Raw genomic sequence first — 21883 nt, 5'->3', positions numbered from 1 at the left:
AGAGAGGGTTACTTAAATCTAACCCCCCGCCCCACCTACACACACACACACACACACACACACACACCCCTCAGGATCCGAAGGAAATCATGTGCCCTAAAAGGACTGCGAAAGCATTTTGTAACCTTTATAAATTATGTACATTTTGGACGGAGCCGCAGATACTTTCTGAGAAAGTGGGATATACGGTAATTCAAGAAAAAATTGTCAGTCAAGGCTTCCCCCCCATTTTTTTCTGAGCAAGGAAGAAAAAAAAGACAGAAGTTAGTATCTGTGAAGTGTACAAAATGCCCAGGAACCTGCTAGGCCCTTTGGTCTCAATGACAGGTGATCTGGGAGCCCTTGGAGGCAGACAGCAGCATCTTCATTTAACAGATGGAAAGAAGATAATACTTGGGGACTCGGAAAGATGAAGTAACTTCACTGCTAAGTAGTAACACTGGAATTGAACTTAGCTCGTCTGACTTGGAGCACTGGGCCTTTTCCACTCAAAGAAAAGTTCTTCAGCTGCAACTTACAGGGAGACTCTGGTTAATAAATGCTGTGTCACAGAAAGACCTGGCCAAGGCCACAAGAAGGAAAGCAAAGAGTTCATTGTATGAGCTCCACCCTCTCTGCCCAAGGCTTCGCGAAGTGCATAGTTTGCTATGAAGTCAATGTTTTTGTCTAGAGTCACTCTACGTGCACGCAGGAAAAGCAAGCAAGGCATAATACAGTCCTCAACTTCTCCTGCACCTCCAACCTCGTGTCCTCATTAAGAAAGACGGCCACGTGATTCTTGTCCAACATGAGTTTAGTGTCAAAGGTAGGGAAGGCATTGGTCAGCTGAGGCTCAAGCTGACATTGTACTTATTTTTTTTAATGTTTATTTATTTATTTTTGAGAGAGAGAGAGAGAGAGAGAGAGCACAAGCAGGGGAGGGGCAGAGAGAGAGAAGGAGACACAGAATCTGAAGCAGGCTCCGGGCTCTGAGCTGTCAGTACAGAGCCCGACATGGGGCTCAAACCGACGAACCGTGAGACCATGACCTGAGCCGAAGTTGGACGCTTAACCAACTGAGCCACCCAGGAGCCACAACACTGTACTTAATTTTATTACAAAAAAATTTTTAATGTTTATTTTTGAGAGAGACAGACAGTATGAGTGGGAAAGGGGCAGAGAGAGAGAAGGAAACACAGATTGTGAAGCAGGCTCCAGGCTCAAACCCAAGAACCACGAGATCATGAAGCCGAAGTCGGACGCTTAACAGACGGAGCCACCCAGGCACCCCCCCTCCAACACTGTGCTTATAATAACAAAGTCCAGGCTGCTGAACCAGAGAAAGCCTAAAATTTCAGAGTTTTTACAGAAACTTTTACAGGCTTACAGAAAAGTTTACTTCCCTGTCACCTAACAGTCCCAAGGTCCAGGACGGTGACCCAGACCCTTTCCACCTCGTTGCTGTGCTGGCCCCGAGGGCACGGTCTTCTGCCCGGGGTCAAGTGTAGGCGGTGAGCACACTCACAGGGCAGCTTACGAGAAGGGGACGGGGAAGGGCCCATCGTCCGTGTTCGGGACACCCCAGGGGTTGTACCACTGTGTCTGCACATCCCCCTGCGCTTGGCCACCAGGCCTCCCCAGCAACAGAGGAGACGGGAAGTGTCGCTTCCCACTCAGCCCGATGGCAAGTCTATTCCTGTGGAAGGTGTGGAGAGCGGACCCGGGGGGCCAGAGGGCCACCTCCGCCGCGGCCACGGTCACACTCAGCCCGAGCCAGAGCCTCGCTTTGTACAAGTGTTTTTCTAGCCACTGCTTCATCTCACCCAGAATAAACCTTTGAGTGGGTCGCATTTCCCTCACATCACGGGTGAGAAAACGGGCCCGGAGGGGCTCAGGGACTGGGTCGAGGCACAATCACAGAGTATTAAATGTACGGTGAGAACAGCCCCTGTGGTGATAGAATACTGGCAGAGTCAAAGAGAAAAAACCTGTTCCATTTCTTCCAGCCACGTTTATTAAGCAATTCATAAGAACCAAGGAACCGAGGAACCAGGAAACACGGGGCAGGTCCTCGCCCTCGAGGACTTCGTGGCCGTCAGGGAGTTCAACAGTGATTGCAGGGCGGTATGGTCATAAGGACTGCGGGACACCTTGCCACCAATGGACAGAGAAGGGTCATTCAGACACGGAGAGGAGAGTGACGATTCCCAGAGAGGGATGAAAAGGTAAATGCTTGTTCCTACCAGGAGTGGGAAAAGCAGTAAGTCAAAGCTCTCTGGCAGGAAGCAGAGAAGTAGGGCATTCAGAAGGAATTAGGTGCCTCTTATGCTCTGCCTTCAATCCTCTCATCCTAGCTTTTGCTCCGGCCAGCGCCGTGGCAATCCGTTTCCTGCAGGTGTGACTGGAACGCCCCGTGTGTCTCTGGCTCCAGGCCTGCCCTGACGCAGCAGTGTGGGACACCTGTGACAATGTGCCCAGCATTCACACATCCACATTCCACAACCAGGAAACGAGAGTTAATCCCAGAGGACAGGTTGTGGCCACGGAACATGGGGCACCCGTGAACAAGTGCTCCCTCTCTGTCCAGAGTCGCACCGTCCAAGGCACACTTTACACACTACTGGGAGGGATCCAGGGATTGAGTCTGTGATGGTTAATTTTATGTGCCAACTTGGAGGGTGTTTTGGATGAGATTGACATCGAAACAGCGAATGTTAAGTGAAGAAGAATGCCATCCACAGAATATGGGTGGGCCTCAACCAATCAGTTGAAGGCCTGAAGAGAACAAAGACCGACCTCCCAGAGCAAGTTCTCCAGCAGACTGTCTTTGGACTTCATGTGTACCAACGGCTCTTGTGAGTCTCCGGCCTGCCGGCCCACACTGCAGATTTTGGACTTCCTAGCTTCTGTAATCATATGAGCCAATTATTTAAAATAAATCTCTTCGTCCTGCTTCTCTGGGGAGCCTTGAGTAACACAGAGCCCCAGGGACCGACTTGAGAATGCACACTTGTATTGGCTCTCCCCCTTTCCCGCCGCACTCTCCCGGTCTCCAGAATCATTCGCGTTCAAAATAAACTATGAACGAACGTGCACACCTTTGTCTCGGGCTTGCCTTCTGGGTGCTCCCCAGCCAGTGCACACGTACAACTGGAGACAGTCAATATACAAGGACATTCGTGGCTCAGAGAGAGCCTGACGTGTCTTCTATTTCCGCGTATCAGGAGACCCAGAACGCCGGCCAGGGTGCTCAAGTGTAATGGGATAAATGCTGCCGGGCCGCCTCCTGCTCCCCTCATGGGACTGCACTTCTGTCCATCACAGAACCATGCCCCTTTGTATCCCCCATGCTGCCTAGCATAAGGGAAGTTTCCTAGAAGCACTTGCTCAGCTGGACTGGACGTTTCATTTTCAAATCTGCCTATGTGTTGTCATGACACAGACCTAGTTTGTTGTTGTTCAAATGTTGTGTTACTCAGTGGGTCCAAATACAAAAGATGTGGCTAAAAACGACGCTCTGGTGCTACATGGGCATAGATTCAAGTCTCAGTTCCTCCACTAACTGGATTTGGCACACCAGAATCTCTCTATAAAGGAACATAATCGGACTTTTCTGCTGAGAGAAAATAAAGGCCCATGTAGAATTCCCTTTCCAGCTAAATGCCAATACCACAATGAGGGAGAGAAGAGGGTTTTCTTTCTTAAGAGACTAAGAGAGTACCACTATAAAGGTTTTCACTGAAAGAAATGCCATAGGATTTATTTCAGGGTAAAAAAAAAAAATCTGGAAGAGAGAAATGTAAGTTTATCAACTAGAAAGTAATTGGTAACTATGTGGCAAATCTAAATCAGCACTGCCTGTTTGGAAACAACAGCACTAGTAAGTGATTTGAGGGCTGTAAGAATGAGAGACGGAAGTAAAAAATTGGCAATAATGGCATAGAGACAGGAGGGGATGTTTGGGTTAAAGCATTTTAGGGCTTTGGCATGATTCAAGACTAAAGGAGAGATATTTATTAATTTCAGATTAAGTCAAAATGAATGTTAGGTATGGAAAAAGGAGGGGTGGGAGTGGATGAAGGGATGTAATGAAAATTCAATTGATCCAACCAAAGACAAGAAGAGCTGTTTTTTTTTAATCGAATAAATAAAAAAACACAAAAAGTAGAAGGTACAAACGCAGACGGCAGAAACGAATGCACACGTATCTATGTTACCCATCTAAGTTACCACCGGAAGACAGAGATCACAGACAAGGTAGAAATAAGAAAAATGCACCTGTATGATATTTATGAGACACGTACCAAAAGCTGAAGTACCGGAAAGACTGAGACTCGAGGGGAAAGTCGTTTACGAGGAAAATATTACCCGAAAGAAAGCTGGTGCACTTATCTTAATATCAGAAAAAAGCTGAAAGATGGAAAGTGTCGTTAGACTTAAGAGGCTGTGATAAAAGGAACATTTTCTCACACGGGCACAAAATTTCTGAACCTGCTTGGAACCTAACAACATAATCTCAAAACATACAGACGAAAAATTGACAGAATTACAAGGAGAGACTGACAAACCCACAGTGAAGTAGGAGGATTCACCATCTTTCCAAGGACGGACTGAACATTTGTGAATATTGATCATGTACTAAGCTATAATGCAAGAGTCAACAAATACGAAAAACTAACGTAGTAAAGACCAAGTCCTGAACTCAAGATCATAAAAATATGACAAAAAATAAGCAAAAAATGTCTACACTATTGCCATTAAAAAAAAATAAACTTCAAAATAATTCTTGGGGGAAGAACTCAGAAACTGTAACAACTTAGGACTGAGTAATAATACTTTTTACACTTCCCCTCCACTGTTCCATTCTACCCCCTCTTGGCCGATGCCGTTAAGACAAAACACTGACACACACACACACACACACACACACACACACACACACACACTTTATGTTGGAAATGAAGAAACAAAAAAGTCATTAGCAGAAGACCCCAATATTGAGGATCAAAGAAGATCAAGGACAAGCCATTGGTAGAAGAGAGTTCAGTGAGACCGCAGGATGTAAGATGAATATCCAGAAATTAATTATTGGCCAAATGACTACAATAAATATTTGGAAACTAATTCTTAAAGTGGTACCATTTTGCAATCGCTACAAAGCATTTAAGGTATCTAGGAACAAATCAAACAAAAGATGAGTAACATCACAAAACTTTTTGAATAACGTAAGTCGGTAAGGAAATTTGACATTTTAACAATGGGAATCCTCCTCAAACTAACATTAAATGTTAACATTAAATGCAGTTTTACGTAAAGTCTCAACAGGGCTTTTTGAAGAACTTTTAAACTGATTCCAAAATGTATGCGGAAGTGCAAAGAGCCAAGTATATCAAGAACGCTTTGAATAATGTAGGGAGACTTACTGGGCTAGTTATCAAGACTTACTATGAAGCTATCATAGTTAAGTTGTTGGTCCTGAGATAAAAATGTGGTGAATTGGAACTCAGAGAGCTGAGGCAGACTCGTGCATATAAGAAACACAATGCAAATCAAGCTGCTTTACAAAAAGAAAAGGATTTAAGGAAGGAGACTTGACGCGCCTGGTTCCTGCAGCAGCGGGCACACAGCTGGTGGGCGAAGGTGGGCGAGAAGGACGCTGCCTTCCCAATCTGAAGGGTGGTGATCTGAGCTCTGGCCACTGACTGCTGCTTCTGACCACCAGGGGGCAGGCAGGAGTGGGCAGCCACTGTTGGTGCACCTTCCAGCACAGCTGCAAGCCCCTCCCCCCCAGGCCGAAGTGACTTCTGTAGATCTAAAGGGCCAGTGCCCTTTCCCCCCTCCCCCGGACTCATTCTTCTCCTCCTCCCCTATTGGAAGCCAGACGTTAAAGATTAGGACATTAAAAAACACTTGCGTGTAAGGAAAAAAAACTTAGAAAGTGATCCACGCATACCCAGGGAAAGGCTTGGAAAAGACCTGAGAAGACCTTAAAGTTTACCCTCAGGCTGATCTTCAGCACCGAGACAGCCTACAATAAAACAAAAACAAACAAAAGAGGGGCACCTGGGTGGCTCAGTTGGTTAAGTGTCTGACTTCGGCTCAGGTCATGATCTTACCGTTCGTGGGTTCGAGCCCCGTGTCAGGCTCTGTGCTGACAGCTCGGGGCCTGGAGCCTGCTTTGGATTCTGGGTCTCCCTCTCTCTCTGCCCCTCCCCCACTCATGCTCTCTCTTTCTCTCTCTCTCTCTGTCTCAGAAATAAAAACATTTAAAAAAAAATTTTAAGTCATTCTGGGGGTGCCTGGGTGGCTTAGTCGGTTAAGTGTCCGACTTCAGTTCAGGTCATGATCTCGTGGTCTGTGAGTTTGAGCCCCGCATCAGAATCTGTGCTGACAGCTGGGAGCCTGGAGCCTGGAGCCTGCTTTGGATCCGTGTCTCCCTCTCTCTGCCCCTCCCCCGCTCACACTCTGTCTCTCTCCTTAAAAACTGAATAAATGTTAAAAAGTAATTAAATAAACAAGCAAAACGAAACAAAATACCCAAAAACACCAAACCTGGAAAAGAGGGAGAGAATATAATTTCTACTGTTACCACATTGTTAGATTCAAAAGTCCAGTTTTCAACAACAACAAAAAAACACAAAGCATGCAAAGCAGCAGAAAGTATGGCTCAAAAGAAAAACAAAAACCAGAAACTATCCCTGAAAAAAAAAAAGACCTGAACGGCAGATCTACTAGACAAAGACTTTAAAACGATGGTCTTAAAGATGCTCAAAGAACTATAGAAAGATGTGAACAAAGTCAAGAAAATGATGTAGGAACAAAATGCAAATAGGAATAAAGCAGCAGTTACCCTAAAAAGAAACCAAAAAAATTCTGGAACCAAAAAGTATGATAACTCAAACAGAAAATTCACTACAAAGACTCAAAGATAGATTTGAGCAAGCAGACGAAAGCATCCCTGAACTTGAAGATATGACAGTGGAAATGATTAATTCTCAGGAATAGAAAGAAAAAACATTGGAAAAAAGTGAACAAAGCCTAATGGACCTGTAGGACACCATCAAGGAGCCTAACATACGTATTGTGGGAGTCTCACAATAGGAGAAAGGGGCAGAGCGAATATTTGAAGAAATAATGGCTGAAAACTTCTTAAACCTGATGAAAGACATGAATATAAACATCCAAGAAGCTCAATGAAGTCCAAGTAAAATGAACTCAAACAGACCCACACCAACACAACATAATTAAACTTTTTAAAAGCAAAGAGCAAATCTTGAAAGTAACAACAGACAAGCAAACTGTCATATACAAGGGATCCTCAATAAGATTATCAGCAGATTTCTTATTAGAAATTTTGAAGGCCATAAGGCAGGGGACCAATATACTCAAAATGCTAAAAGAAAAAGAAAAAAACCCTGTCAACCAAGAATCCTATATCCTTCAAAAGTGAGGGAGATGGGTCGGCTGGGTGGCTCAGTCAGTTAGGCATCCGACTCTGGCTCAGGTCATGATCTCATGGTTTGTGGGTTTGAGCCCTGTGTTGGGCTCTGGGCTGACAGCCCAGAGCCTGGAGCCTGCTTCAGATTCTGTGTCTCCCTCTCTCTCTGCCCCTCCCCTGCTCACACTCTGTCTCTGTCTCTCAAAAATGAATAAACGTTAAAAAAAAATTTTTTTTTTAAGTGAGGGGAGAAATTAAGACGTTCCCAGATAAATCAAATTTGAGGGAGCTTGTTACCACTAGACCTGCTCTACAAGAAATGCTAAAGGGAGTCCTGGGAGGTGAAATAAAAGCACACCAGATAGAAACTTGAAGCCGTACAGAGAAATAAAGATCTCAATAAAGGCAAATACGTGGGCAATTATTTAAAAGCTAGTATTGTAGCAATGGTTTGTAAATGCATTTTTTGTTTTCTGCATGATTTAGAGACTTACATGAACAGGATTATTACTCTAAAAGCTAATGTGGTTGTAACTTTGGTTTATAACTCCAAATTTTGTTTTCTACATAGGAGATGAATGCATTTACAAGAATTACCAGCTTATGTTTGGGCATACAACATATATAGATACAATCTGGGGGACATCAACAACCAAAAGGGGTGAGGACAGAGCTGTAAAGAAGCAGAGCTTTTGTATGTTGCTGAAGTTAGGCTGGTATACATTCAAATTAGAATATTGTCACTTTAGGATGTTAAATATAATCTCCACAGTTACCACAAAGAAAACGGCCCTGGGATATACACAAAAGGAAATGGGAAAGGAATTTATTTATTTATTTTTTTTATTTTCTTTTTCCAACGTTTATTTATTTTTTTTTGGGACAGAGAGAGACAGAGCATGAACAGGGGAGGGGCAGAGAGAGAGGGAGACACAGAATCGGAAACAGGCTCCAGGCTCTGAGCCATCAGCCCAGAGCCTGACGCGGGGCTCGAACTCCCAGACCGCGAGATCATGACCTGGCTGAAGTCGAACGCTTAACCGACTGCGCCACCCAGGCGCCCCAATGGGAAAGGAATTTAAACATTTCACTACAAAAAGTCAACTGAACACAAAAGAAGGTAGTAATGCAGGAAATGAGGGACAAAGAAGCTATAGGACATGCAGAAAACAAATAGCAAAATGATCAAAGTCCTTCTCATCAGTAATTACTTTAGCCGTGTATGGATTAAACGCCCCATTCAAAAGATCCAGTTTGGCACAAGAAATAAAAATGCACGATCCAACTATATGCTGTCTACAAGAGACACTTCAGATCCAAACAGAAAACAGACTGAAAATGAGAGAGTGCACTATTCCATGCAAATAGTGATCAGCACAGACCAGCAGTGGCTCTACTAATATCAGACAAAATAGACTTTAAATCAGAAAAGGATACAAAAGACAAAGAAGGACATTATATATTAATAAAAGGTTCAATACAACAAGAAGACATAACAATTATAAACATTTATATAACTGTTCATTGCTTCTCGGTCATATAGTTTCTTAGCATAGTTATTCATATATTCCTTAGAGTCCCTTTTATTGCTTGAAGTCAGTTGTGACGTTTCCTCTTTCATTTCAGATTTAACAGTTTGTGTGTTCTCTCTTTCCTTCTTGGTCAGACTAGCTAAAATTTTGCTACTTTTTACTTTTGGTTTTTTTTTTTTTTTTTTTGAATCAGTCTTTGGTTTTCTTTTCTTTTCTTTTTTTTCCCAACGTTTTTTATTTATTTTTTTGGGACAGAGGGAGACAGAGCATGAACGGGGGAGGGGCAGAGAGAGAGGGAGACACAGAATTGGAAACAGGCTCCAGGCTCCGAGCTGTCAGCCCAGAGCCTGACGAGGGGCTCAAACTCACGGACTGCGAGATCGTGACCTGGCTGAAGTCGGACGCTTAACCGACTGCGCCACCCAGGCGCCCCTTTGGTTTTCTTTTCTAATTCTTTTCTCTTTTTCACTTATTCCCACTCTCTCTCTCTTCTTTACGTTTCTTAGAGTGGAAGTTTTATTGATTTGAGAACTTTCTTCTAATATAAATTTTGTTCTATGGGTGGCATCTGCTGCTTTCCTTAAGTTCTCGTATATTGTCTTTTCTTTCATCTCTATGTATTTCCCAGTTTCTCTGGTGATTTTGACTCTTCGTTATGAATGTGCTGCTTCAGTATTCCATATTTTTGAATTCCCCAAATTTCTTCCCTCTCTCATCTCACTCTGGTGTGGTTTGAGAACAGACTTTGTATGATTTCAATTCTTTCAACCTTAGAAGACTTGTTTTATGACATAACATATGGTCTATCCTAGAGAATGTTCCATGTGCCCCTGAGAAGAATGTGTCCTCTGGTGTTGTTGGGCAAAGTGCTCAGAAGATGCTTGTTAGGTCTAGTGGGTTTAGAGAGTTGTTTAAGTCATCTGTTTCTTTGGGGATCTTCTGCCAAGGTGGTCTATCCACTATGGACAGTAGGACATTGAAATCTGCAACTATTATTGTTGAGTTGTCTATTTCTCCCTTCAATTCTGTCTCTTTTTGTTTCATGTACTTTGGTTGCTTTTATGAAAGGTTAGTTGATTTTTGGAGGTCCTTATCATCCCAGAAGTGCTTCCATCTTTGATATCTTGTTTGGAGCCCAGAAAACATGTGAGCTTTTCCACTGGAGATCAATATTCTTCTATAAATAGCTTCTAGGGTGTGATATCAGGGTTCATAGTTCACAGTGTACAATGATAATATTCATTTTCTCCAGAGATAGCTAACAGATCTCACCATCTGGCACCATATGAAGGTCATGACCAAAGTTGTAGCTGAAGACTGGCATACTGACCCCTAATGCCCTCTTCAGTTTTCTCTTGTGAAAGTGATGTGCCCCATATCGCCAATATCCTCAAACTTTACATTGTATTTCACCCAAACTATATATTTCACCTGAAAGTCATAATTGCCAAACTACACAGCTGTCAGGATCTTATCTCCAGCTAGAACCTATGTTAGAATCTGTGTAGACTGCATCCCAGGTCAAGTCACTATTCCTAGATCCCCCAACTTCTCAGTACATAGCTTTATGTATCATAGACTATTTTAGTTTCTTAGCTGCTTGTTTCCCCATCACTCCTCTCTCACAATGTGGGTTTCTACTATAAGCAAACTCAAAGTGAAATGCTGAACCAGAATTTCATTCATTAGTCTCCATAATGAGGAGTTTTAGCCAGTCCCGTCTCCACCTTCAGTCTTTGTCTTCCTAACATGCTCTGAGATGTTCTTTCCTTATGAATTTTATCCAAAGGTAAGTATCATAGATTTGTTTTTGCACTTGGCGGTTGAACAAATGTGAGTTTTGCTGGCAAAAGAGTCTCAAAACAATTATGGAAATAATTCAGCTAAATCATAGATAGGGAGCTTTATTGCTATTATAGATATCTGAAATCCAACATGTTCTCCTGGAAAAGATTTCAATTACAGTGCTTAGAGTATCCTTGCCTAATACAACTCGGTGCAAATAGTCTCACATGTAATAAGGTAGATACACATAATCCTAGGTGATCTCATTCCACTTGTGTTCAGGGTTTTCAATATTGTACATGCACTTCTCCTTCAACATATTCTCTTTATTCAAATAGAATTATTTGTCTATAGCTCATGTCTAGACTGAGACTAGTGTTTACTAACAACACTTTGAGCCTTTTTTTTTTTCCCCAAATCAATTTAAGCCCTTATCGACCACGTTATGGGCTGAATTGTGCCCCCAGAGCCAGATTCATTGTGTCGAAGCCCTAATCCCAGAAGTCACTGTGTCTGGAGACAGGGTGTAGAAGGAATTAAGGCCGGATAAGACCATAAAGGTGGGGCCCTGATCTAATATCAGCGTCCTGTAAAAAGACAACACAGAAACGCTTCTTTCCCTCTTTCTCTTGCTGTCCCCCTCAGTGCAGAGGAAAGGCCGTGTGAGGACTTAGTGAGAAGCCAGCCATCGACTAGCCAGGAATGGACCCTGCCAGGGTTTGATCTGGGACTTTCCACCTCCAAAACTGTGATAAAATAAATGTCCGTTGCTTACACCACCCCGCTCGTTCTGTTACAGCAACCTGAGCAGACTTATATACCATGTTTGGCTCTAGAGAGAGGCAGATAAATGAGACAAAGCCCTCTGCTTCAGGAGCACAGAATCTAGTAAGAAGGGACGTCTCGTGAAAATATGTGATCAGTGCTTCCAACTCAGCCTGCGTGTTCTGAAAGGCTCCACAGAGCACAGATTTGAGCAAGGTTTTCAAAGAGGCCCGACTAGGCGAGGAAACAGCAACCCGGGAAGAGAGAATCCCCGGCAAGGACTGACCCCTCAAAAGGCAGGATGTATCTGGTGAACACTGAGAGGCTACAGGGTCTAGAGGGTACAGAAGGCATGACAAGGAGGCTTGGGAAGGGAGGGGCTGGATTAAAAGGGACTGGGGACAAGATGTGAAGGTCCCCGAGTGCCAAAGAGCCTACGTTTCCCATGTAAGAAAATACCACTCAACATGTTCATTTACTAGAGCTGTTAGACTAGATATCTCTCTCTTTTTTTTTAAGTTTATTTATTTTGAGAGAGAGAGAGCACGAGTAGATAGGGACAGAGGGAGAGGGGAGAGAGAATCCCAAGCAGGCTCCGCACTGTCAGCGCGGCGCCCTACGTGGGGCTCAAACTCATGAACTGCAAAACCCTGACCTGAGCCAGTATCAAGAGTCAGACGCTCAACCGCCTGAGCCACCCAGGCACCCCCTACAAACTAGGTATCTTCACAACAGAAATTAATTTTCTCCTTCCAGAGGCGAGAAATCCGAAATTAGGTGTCAGCAAGGTTGGTTTCCTCTGAGGCCTCCCTCCTCGGCTTGCAGACGGCTGCCTTCTCCCTGGGTCCTCACGCACCTGTTGCTCTGTACGTGCAACTGTGTCCAAACCCCCCCTTCTTGTAAAGATGGCATTCACCTCGGATTAGGGCCCACCTTAATGAACTCATTTTAATTTAATGACCTCTTTAGAGACGCTAACTCCAAATGTGGCCCATTCTGAGTCATGGGGTTACTCCTGCAACACCGGAGGGGTGTGGGAAGGGAGAGGGCACAGCTCAGCCCATGGCAAAAGCTACCACAGGGATGATACACGTGAGACACCGCCTGCTAGGGGAGGGACTCCTTTTATGCCATTTGGTCACTTCTCCCCCCGGTGGACTCCTAGGTTTTGAAAGATTTCATCTGCCAAAGTACACTTATTAACTCATAAATTCTTCATTTCCAAAAATCAAAGACAGTAGGCCGGTCAGATGTGATCAGCAGGTAACATCTAGAATCACCATACCGAGTTGATAAAATCTCGACCAAGAGGAGAACCTGACATTCACATCGACCCGTGAGGACTTGTTGCGGGGAGCGCGTGAGTGTATGCGTGTGCGTGTTGTGGCTGGAGACAAGACCTTCTGGAGTGTCACATGTGCTGAAGTGCATGCTCTCCCCCCCCCCCCCCCACACACACAGTGTCTGCATCGTAGCACTTAGCATATCGTATCGCCATTTTGTGGTTCAGAATCGCTCTAGATTCTGAATCCCTGTCAACAGGGACCCCATCTCACTCATTTTGCAACCCCAGCAATGTCCCTGGTTGTCTTAAGCTGACTAGACCCATTACCACAGCGTTAAGGCCTCTGTAGAACAAGGGACCATGAAGCTGAAACCCACTGCTCTAGGATCTTCGATGTACATGGGGAGGCTCTACGGCCACGTGTGCACACTCCCACCATACACACTCTTATTTTAAATGCCATCACACCGCAGATAAAGATGCTATGGAGCGGGAGATCGATACAGCTGTGGGATTCTGAGTGGGGACCCCTCAAAAGCTGGGGCACTCAGCAGAGCCAGCCAGGAAAGACCATCTCTGCTTCCTTGTCTGTTCCTGGCCGACTCCCACTCCCCCTGACAGCAAAGGTATCACCTGGGCCAGGCCAAGTCTCATATTTAATCCCATCTTGATAAATGCCATTGAATGAACGAATGAAGGCATACATGAATAAATGAATAACAGAACTGTAAGTAAAAAAAAAAAAAAAAAAAAAAAGGCGGAGCACTCAGGAAAGGAGGTGAGGTGGGCTTTGACAGATGAAGACAGACGAATTTGGAATAAGCAGAGAAGAGGGAAAGACATTCAGGTGAGGAAATCACAAGAGAAAATTCAGGGATGGAAAGATGTTTTAGGGTTTTCAGTAGGTAAAATTTTTATTTTTATTTTATTATTTTTTTTAATTTTTTTTTTTTAACGTTTATTTATTTTTGAGACAGAGAGAGACAGAGCATGAACGGGGTTGGGTCAGAGAGAGGGAGACACAGAATCCGAAGCAGGCTCCAGGCTCTGAGCTGTCAGCACAGAGACCGACGCAGGGCTCGAACTCACAAACTGTGAGATCATGACCTGAGCCGAAGTCGGGCACTTAACCGACTGAGCCACACCCAGGCACCCCAAGACAGCAAGTCTTAATCCCAGGGATTTGTAAATGCTACTTTATTTGGAAACGAGGACCATGGGTACATCTTTTGGGGGCCACTACTCCAGCACTGAAAGAGAGAAATTAGCATCAGTCTGTCACCAAAATCTCCTGTGGGCAAGTTACTAACAGAAGCTTACACCTGCCAGGCTGAGGGCCAGATCTCGGACACCTGCAGGTACCCTTCTGTCCCACCACAAACCGCTAGCATCCCTGTCACCTCTTCCCATCAAAACAGCACAAGTCATTATTATTATTTCCACTTTACAGATGAATAAACTGAGCTACCAAAGATGTGAGTAAAGCTGCAGGTCAAACGTGGTGAGGACAGAACTGGAATCTGGACTCTGACGTGATCATGGAAATACACCTGTCACCCCTATCCCCCCTGCCTCCTTCACCTCCTCCAAGACTATTACAAAGGTCATCACTTTGGGGCCATACACACTGTGACAGATGACAAACACAAGAGGAGACGTCCACAGATCTCTGAAAAAAACCGTACATCCTCTTGAGTTTTCTTTTCTAGTCTCGGCCTCCCTGATTCCTGTGGCCTTCACTTAGAGCGCATGGCCTGTCCCCTCACCCCCACAGTCACATCCTCGAAGTCTGCCACACTGCGTCTGCACGCTTCTTTAAAGAATGCTTCCCGGAACCGACAACTGTAAAAACCAACTTCTATGGAGTACTTATGTGCCAGGCTCCCTTCTAAGCACTTCGATTACAGAACTTCAATTTAATGCCAACAACTCCATTAGATAAGATTACTATTATTATTCCCCATATTGGAAATGAGGAAACAGACATGGAAGTTAAGTATGTTGCTCAAGGCCACCAAGTTAGAAAATGAAAGCTGGTACTGAAATGTAGGCAGCCTGTCTCCAGAGCCCTGCATTCTTAACCTCTACCCTCTATGCCGCCTCGCCTCGTGCCTACTCAAGAGTCAGAAGAGACCACCTCCCTTGTTTCAAGTACTATACTCCACGTGATGCGACCTTAGGTCACATGGCAGTTACATCACGTGCAGGCATTTATTTGTTCACTGCTAAACGCGTATGCATCTATCCCTCTCCTCCTCCTTACCAGAAGAGTCCCCGAAAGCCACAGACTCGGAGAAAAAGTATGTGGCAGGGGTGGCAGGTGGGCAGGCAGAAAGAAGGACAAGAACGAGAGAGGGCGAGCCACAAAACCAGACGAAGGATCCAAGCACGTCAACTTGGAGGCGCCACGACAGACCAGGTGCAGGAAGACTGTGGGCTGGTTGAGGACAAGTCTCACAGATACCGCGTTTGCATTACGTTATTCCGAAGAGCCCTCAGAGGCAGGCCAGGCACCATCCTCGGCCGCATCTAGGAAAGCGCCTGCGTAGGGGCGCCTGGGTGGCGCAGTCGGTTAAGCGTCCGACTTCAGCCAGGTCACGATCTCGCGGTCCGTGAGTTCGAGCCCCGCGTCGGGCTCTGGGGCTGATGGCTCAGAGCCTGGAGCCCGCTGCGGGTTCTGTGTCCCCCTCTCTCTCTGCCCCTCCCCCGTTCATGCTCTGTCTCTCTCTGTCCCAAAAAAAATAAATAAACGTTGAAAAAAAAATTTAAAAAAAAAAAAGAAAAGCACCTGCGCTCAGCAAACCTTGACACTGTTGATCACTCGGAGGCACCAGCAACCAGAAAGGAGAAAAGCGTCTTATTCCAAACACGTTAGACATGGCGGGGAATGGAAGCAAGCCGGATCTCTGCAAAGACGTGGCAGACGCACTCTCGTGCGGCCTCTCTCTGGCTTTGTCTCGAAGACTCGTGCACCTTAGTCACTTCACCGTTCCGTCGCCACCTCTGCCCCCTTTCCACGTACGCAAAACCCACTCACCTTGCAGGCCACTCAGCCCCAGTGCTGGGAACGCGTCCTTCATCACACCCTCTGCAGGGATCTCTCCCGCTTCAGATCCCAGAACAACTTTTGCCTCTGCCATCATTGGGCCACGATATCTCCTGACGGTTTTCTTTCACTCTTTTAATTCTTGTTGGCAAAATCTTGTTCCCAGAAACGTGACACGATAGGCTACTCTATACAATTCATGGTATTTTGAGCATTTTTTTAAACATGCTAAATAACGCTACTGCTTTTTCAGAGACCATAAAGCCTCACGAGAAAATAAGTAACAGCTGTACAAGATGTAGCAGTTTGTCTGAATCCTTTTGTACTGATGTCTGAAATGTGAAAAACACAAAAGCTATGACATGTTGGGAGCACCCAATGGAGTGGAATCTCTGGGACAAAGCAAGTCAGGCACTGCTCAAAGTCTTGAGAATCCCAGCTAAATCCCAGCTTAATCATTGATATTTTTTGGTTACGAAACCAAACGTGTCGACATTGAAAGATCTAGTCTAGAATCTATAAAGGGGGATAGGGAGTCTCCGGCCCTTGGGCAACGTTCCAAAAGCCTACTGGAAATCATAAATCTAACAATGAAACTACTCGAGTTAAAACATCACAGTTCTTTGCTTTCAGCTCGAATCTTAAGAACCCGGTGAATTACATTAGTTATGGTGTGGAAGCCAAAACCTCTGAATGGTACATTTTTGATTAGTAAAAGGAAACTATTGTTTTGTAACTAAAATCTTTTAAAACAAGAATCCCGTTAGAAAAAATAATTTAGGGGTGTCTGGATGGGTCAGTCAGTTAAGCGTCCAACTTCGGCAAAGGTCATGATCTCACGATGAGCTCAATCCCTACACTGGGCTCTCTGCTGTCAGAGCAGAACCTGCTTCGGATCCTTTGTCTCCCTCTGCCCCTCCCCCACTTGCACCCACATACCCTCTCTCTTTCAAGAGTAAAGTAAGTATTTAAAAAAGAAAGAAAAAAACAATTTAAAACCTTTAATATTCCCATTCAATCCTTACAACTTAATGAAGGTATTATTACTACCTTCAATTTACAGATGAGGAAACTGAGTGAGCTCTTGTCCAAGAGTTCAATAGCTTGTCCAAGGCCATCCAGCTGGCAAGCAGCCTGCTCGGGAATCAAGGGGCAATTAATGCCAGAGCTCACGTTCTTCGTCTCCGGATTTTATTCATCTCCCTTTCCTCTCTCACTTTGGATAGCCTCTGCCTTCCCAACAACTAAAGGAGGAGGGCTCCCAGTAGCTTCAAGTTCAGGCAAGAAGCAGCATGGGAGGAAACAAGGCTCTTGGGGAGTGTCTGTTGGAGACACATCACCCTGTGGATTTCTGGACCTCAGACGAGTCCGGGGAAATGCGTATCTTCTGAGAACTATGGCGTTTGGGGGCACAATCATTTAAGAATTCCATGCTCTATGGTCTGGGAATAACGACCCCAAATTCTTCATTCTGCTGCCTTTAGCACCTACCTCCTCCTGACCGTGGATATCGTTTTATCAATACTCAGTCACCCTCCTTGGGAACCGAAGAATGGGATGAGGAAAGCAGCACGTGATATTCTTTTCGGCACTGCCAGCTCTCTACCAGTTTGTTCTAACCTTTTTTTCCCTTTTTCTTTAGATAAAAGATACTCCAGGACGGGGCACAAATTCTCTTTGACAAATGGCCCAAAATAATAGACAAAAGTACAAGTACGTTTCTAGATTTTAAGAGGTCATTTCTAGATTTAAAGAGCACCTGGGCGGCTTGGTCGGTTGAGCATCAGGCTCTTGATTTCAGCTCAGGTCATGATCTTGGGGTCGTGAGATCAAGCCCCATGGAAGGCTCTGTGAAGAGTGGAGCCTGCTTGGGATTCTCTCTCTCTCTCTCTCTCTCTGCTCCTCTCTCCCGCTTGGATGCTCTCTAAAATTAAAAAAATAATAAAGAGGTCACTGCAGGGGCACCTGGGTGCCTCAGTCGCTTAAGTATCTGATTCTTGATCTCAGCTCAGGTCTGGATCTCAGGGCTGTGAGCTTAAGCCCCCACATTGGGCTCTGCACGGGGCATGAAGCCTCCTTAAAAATAAATGAATAGGCCATTGCAGATACAAAGGAGGTGGTGGCTTCTATTAGTCAGGAACTTCTGCAGCCCTACTCCACACCAGCAGCCCCACTGCGGGGCTGACGGTTCATCTCATATGTGAACTCCGTAACATCGGGAGCAGAGTGGCCCTGTAGACTTCCCATTGAACCGCGCTTTCTGTTACGTCCTAATAGAGAATGATTCCAATCTCAAAGTTCAAGTCTACCTGAACCAGAGGCCAGGACACAGCGGCCATTCAACAGATCTTATCTTGCAATTTTCTTCACCGGGTTAAACTAGACCTCAATTGTCCACGACGTTAATGACTTGATCACAGTGTGAAGCCGACCCAGTGGCGGTTCCGGTCCGCTAGTGGAACTCAAGCAGCACAAAGGCAGGACTCCATGAACTCCTTTTGAATTAGGTGAAGCAGGTAAACCAACAGGTGTGGGTATTTATTAACTGAACATAAGAAAATGACCCAGCCTGGGCAACCATAAAAATCCTCGGTGGCTAAGCAAAGTGAAAGGGATTTCAGAAACACTGTCTAACACCTTTGGAGAACTATTTCATAAATTTCCCAAAGACCTTCCCTAAATGGACGCAGCCAAATTCAATGGAGATAGAGGTCTGTGTGCAAACTGCCTCTATTCTCCTGAGTTATAGCCAGTTCAACGCTGTCATTTCAGTAAGAAGGGAATTTTAACACATAATGTGCAAGTCAGCCAAAGTGCTATTAAATGCATAAATCTTTTTATTTGCATTAGAAAGGCATCCATCACCTCACGCTACAATTCGCAATTAAGAAGTAAATGTACTATTTTGCTTCGCCTCACAAGAAAACTTTTGTATTATTTCCAGAATAAAAGTTGTGATTTTAACTCGCTACATTTCAATGGTAAATACAGTTGATCCCTGAACACGGGAGTAAGGGTCACTGACAGCCTCCCCTGTCAAAAATCCAAGTATAACTTTTGACTCCCCCAAAACCGAACCACTGTTGACTGGAAGTCTTACTCAAATCATAGTCAATTAACCGTTGACAGAGCTTGTATCCGCATTGTACACTGTATTCTTAGCATAAAATAAGCTAGACAGAAGAGTGTTAAGAAAGTCATCAGAAAAATACAGTACTATACTGTATTTATTGAAAAAAATCCACACCTAAGTGGACCCGTACGGTTCAATCTGCATTGTTCAAGGGTCACCTGTACCTGCGCGAAAGGCTACCCCTACTTACCTAAGCTGTCTGTCTCTTATGTGGTAACAACCCAGATATTACGCAGCAAGTAATCTAGCATTTCTACTTCCACGTTAACAATTACCGTTCCATTTACAGGAAGGCACTAGAGGGGGACCTGGGGGGCTCAGTCAGTTAAGCATCCAACTCTGGGTTTCGGCTCAGGTCATGATCTCGTGGCTTTGTGGGTTCGAGCCTGGAGTCGGGGTCAGCTCCAGCAGCAAGGAGCCTGCTTGGGATTCTCACTCTCTGCCCCTCCCCCACTCGCACAGTCTCTCTCTCTCTCTCTTTTTTTTTTTTTAACGTTTATTTATTTTTGGGACAGAGAGAGACAGAGCAGGAGCAGGGGAGGGGCAGAGAGAGAGGGAGACACAGAATCGGAAGCAGGCTCCAGGCTCTGAGCCATCAGCCCAGAGCCTGACGCGGGGCTTGAACTCATGGACCGCGAGATCATGACCTGAGCCGGACGCTTAACGCACTGAGCCACCCAGGCGCCCCATCTTTTTTTTTTTTTTTTTTTAAATAGGCACTAGAGGGGCGCCTGGGTGGCTCAGTCAGTTAAGCGTCCAGCTTCGGCTCAGGTCATGATCTCATGGTCCGTGGGTTTGAGCCCCGCATCAGGCTCTGTGCTGACAGCTCGGAACCCAGAGCCTGCTTCAGATTCTGTGTCTCCCTCTCTCTCTGCCCCTCCCCTGCTCCTGCTCTGTCTCTGTCTCAAAAATAAATAAAAATGTTAAATAAATAAATAAATAAATAAACAAACAAACAGGCACTAGAGACATTTTGGGATGAATGAGCTTCACACAGAACCAAATACGAAGACTCACAAGCTGCTGATCAGATCAGGAAAGTCTGGGATAATGTTTCTCTCAATAAGGAAACAGATGGGTTCGTTCTTTTAGTAACTAGTTGGGTACCTATAACCCAACTACAGATGAAGTGAGGTGAGACTGGGGGTTGGCAGGTGGAACAGGGAGGAAGGTGGCTGGAAAGGTCTAAGCGATGACAGTCTAGGACAGTCCCTGTAAAGAATAGGAAGGCTGACCTGGGACAGACGGCAGACATGAGTGGCCACTTGGCTCGGCACCAAACATCTGTGGAGTCCCCAGCATAGGCAGGTGTTCAACGGTTGTCGAAAGGGCTTGTGGAATGGGACATCAGGCTGAAGTGAGACCTGGGTTCCGGCACTAACCAAACGGATAGCTCTGATAAGTCACGTTATCACCCAGAAGGAGCTGTACTGCAAAAACTGATAAAAACAAAACCACTAATGAGCACGGCATTAGAGCCCACGCGATGACACATGATTAGTCAATGTTCTTGGACTAGTTACACATACAATTAACAAGGACAGTGAGACAAAGTCAGGCAACAACTAATCCAGTTTCCTGGCTGGACATTTTTTTCATTATCTATCCTCAGGGGAAAGACCAAACATCTGGCAACATCTACCTTTTTGGATTCCTAGGGGAAGTCACCGTAAGGGCAGGGAATACATCAGGCTTTCTTTTAAATGGCCAACGCAGGGACTACTGTTTTTTGTTTTAATTTTTAAAAAATGTTTATTGAGTGAGACAGAATGCGAGTGGGGGAGGGGCAGAGAGCGTGGGGGGACAGAATCTGAAGCAGGCTCCAGGCTCTGAGCTGTCCGCAGAGCCCGACGGCGGGGCTGGAGATCATGACCCGAGCTGAAGTCAAAAGCTGAGCCACCTAGGCGCCCGAGGGACCACCTTTCTTTAACCCTTGTGTGTGCAATCGAGCTGGATAAGGAGTCCCTAACACAGTGGTCCGAGGATGGGCCTTTAGGGAGGGCTCCCACGCACGGGAAATCGTATGCGAACTTGTCCTCTACGAGCACGCACGGATGCACAAACCTTTAGGTTTTCAAATGCTCAACAGCCATAAACCCCTCCCCCACCGAAAAGGTTAAGAACCATCGCTCTAGGAATGTTCCTTTTCTGAAGCAAGCTTCCTAAATAGTTAATTCTCGCGAATGACTCCCGGGGTGTCCGCGGCTGACAAGTCTCGTGACCCCCAAGAGGCAGGGACAGACGCGCTGCTCCGTGCGGCGTAACCTAATCCCCCACTACACGAAGCCCTGCACCGAAGCACTTGGAAGGGCTAGGCGGTAGTATTCCGACAAGAGCGCAGGGACGGATGCATTAGTTGCACAGTGTAACATCGCGTCTGCGCACCGCCTCTTCGTTGGTCCTCACCAGTGGCCCGATTTTAAGCAAGTTACTTCGCCTCCGGGGCACCCGCTGCGGGAAGCAAATACGAGCCGGGTGTCCAAGTAGATCCGTTTTTTTTTTTCTCATCCACGACCGAGGCCGGTGCTCCGCGCTCCGCAGTCCCACGCCTCCCTGCCCTGAGCGGCCAGGGACGGACGTCGCCGCCATCAGAGCAGGGTCGCCTGGGCCAGCGCTCTGGGGACAGGAGGCGGCGCCGGGCATCCCAAATCCACTCACGTTTCCCGACCGCCGCCTGTCTCTTCGCAGTCCCGCGGCGCCTCGCACGGAACACCCCGTGCCCCGGTCACGCTCACTGCCTGACCGTGCGGTCCAGAGCGCCTGGCAGAGCCACTTCACCCGACTGCACAGACCCGCGCGACACCCGCGCCTCAGACGCGTCCCCCCGCCGACACGTGACCACCGCGAGCAAACTCCCGCCGCCGGCCGAGGCCCGCGCGTGCGTGAATGCACGCATGCGCGCGCATGCGTGAGACGGGAG

General features: G+C 45.9%; 1 long non-coding RNA gene across 2 annotated transcripts; it reads right to left on the bottom strand.

Annotated features, from left to right (window-relative positions):
• Nucleotides 1-13966: 13966 nt before the first annotated feature.
• Nucleotides 13967-21808, bottom strand: LOC147578835 (uncharacterized). 2 transcript variants are annotated; one of them, XR_015253238.1, is made up of 4 exons: nucleotides 21266-21808; nucleotides 20199-20402; nucleotides 15573-17754; nucleotides 13967-15325 (listed from the first exon to the last, which is right to left on the bottom strand). It is a non-coding gene; the product is annotated as an uncharacterized LOC147578835 (long non-coding RNA). The 2 variants fall into 2 exon arrangements; XR_015253237.1 differs by having other exon boundaries at nucleotides 21622-21807.
• Between the last annotated feature and the right edge of the window lie 75 nt (nucleotides 21809-21883).

Source organism: Puma concolor, chromosome B4, assembly GCF_028749965.1.
Source record: "Puma concolor isolate L17-30 chromosome B4, mPumCon1.1.hap2, whole genome shotgun sequence".
Lineage (NCBI taxonomy): Eukaryota > Metazoa > Chordata > Mammalia > Carnivora > Felidae > Puma > Puma concolor.
Note: the sequence above shows the minus strand (reverse complement) of the source record. Positions and strands in the feature narration are given on the sequence as shown.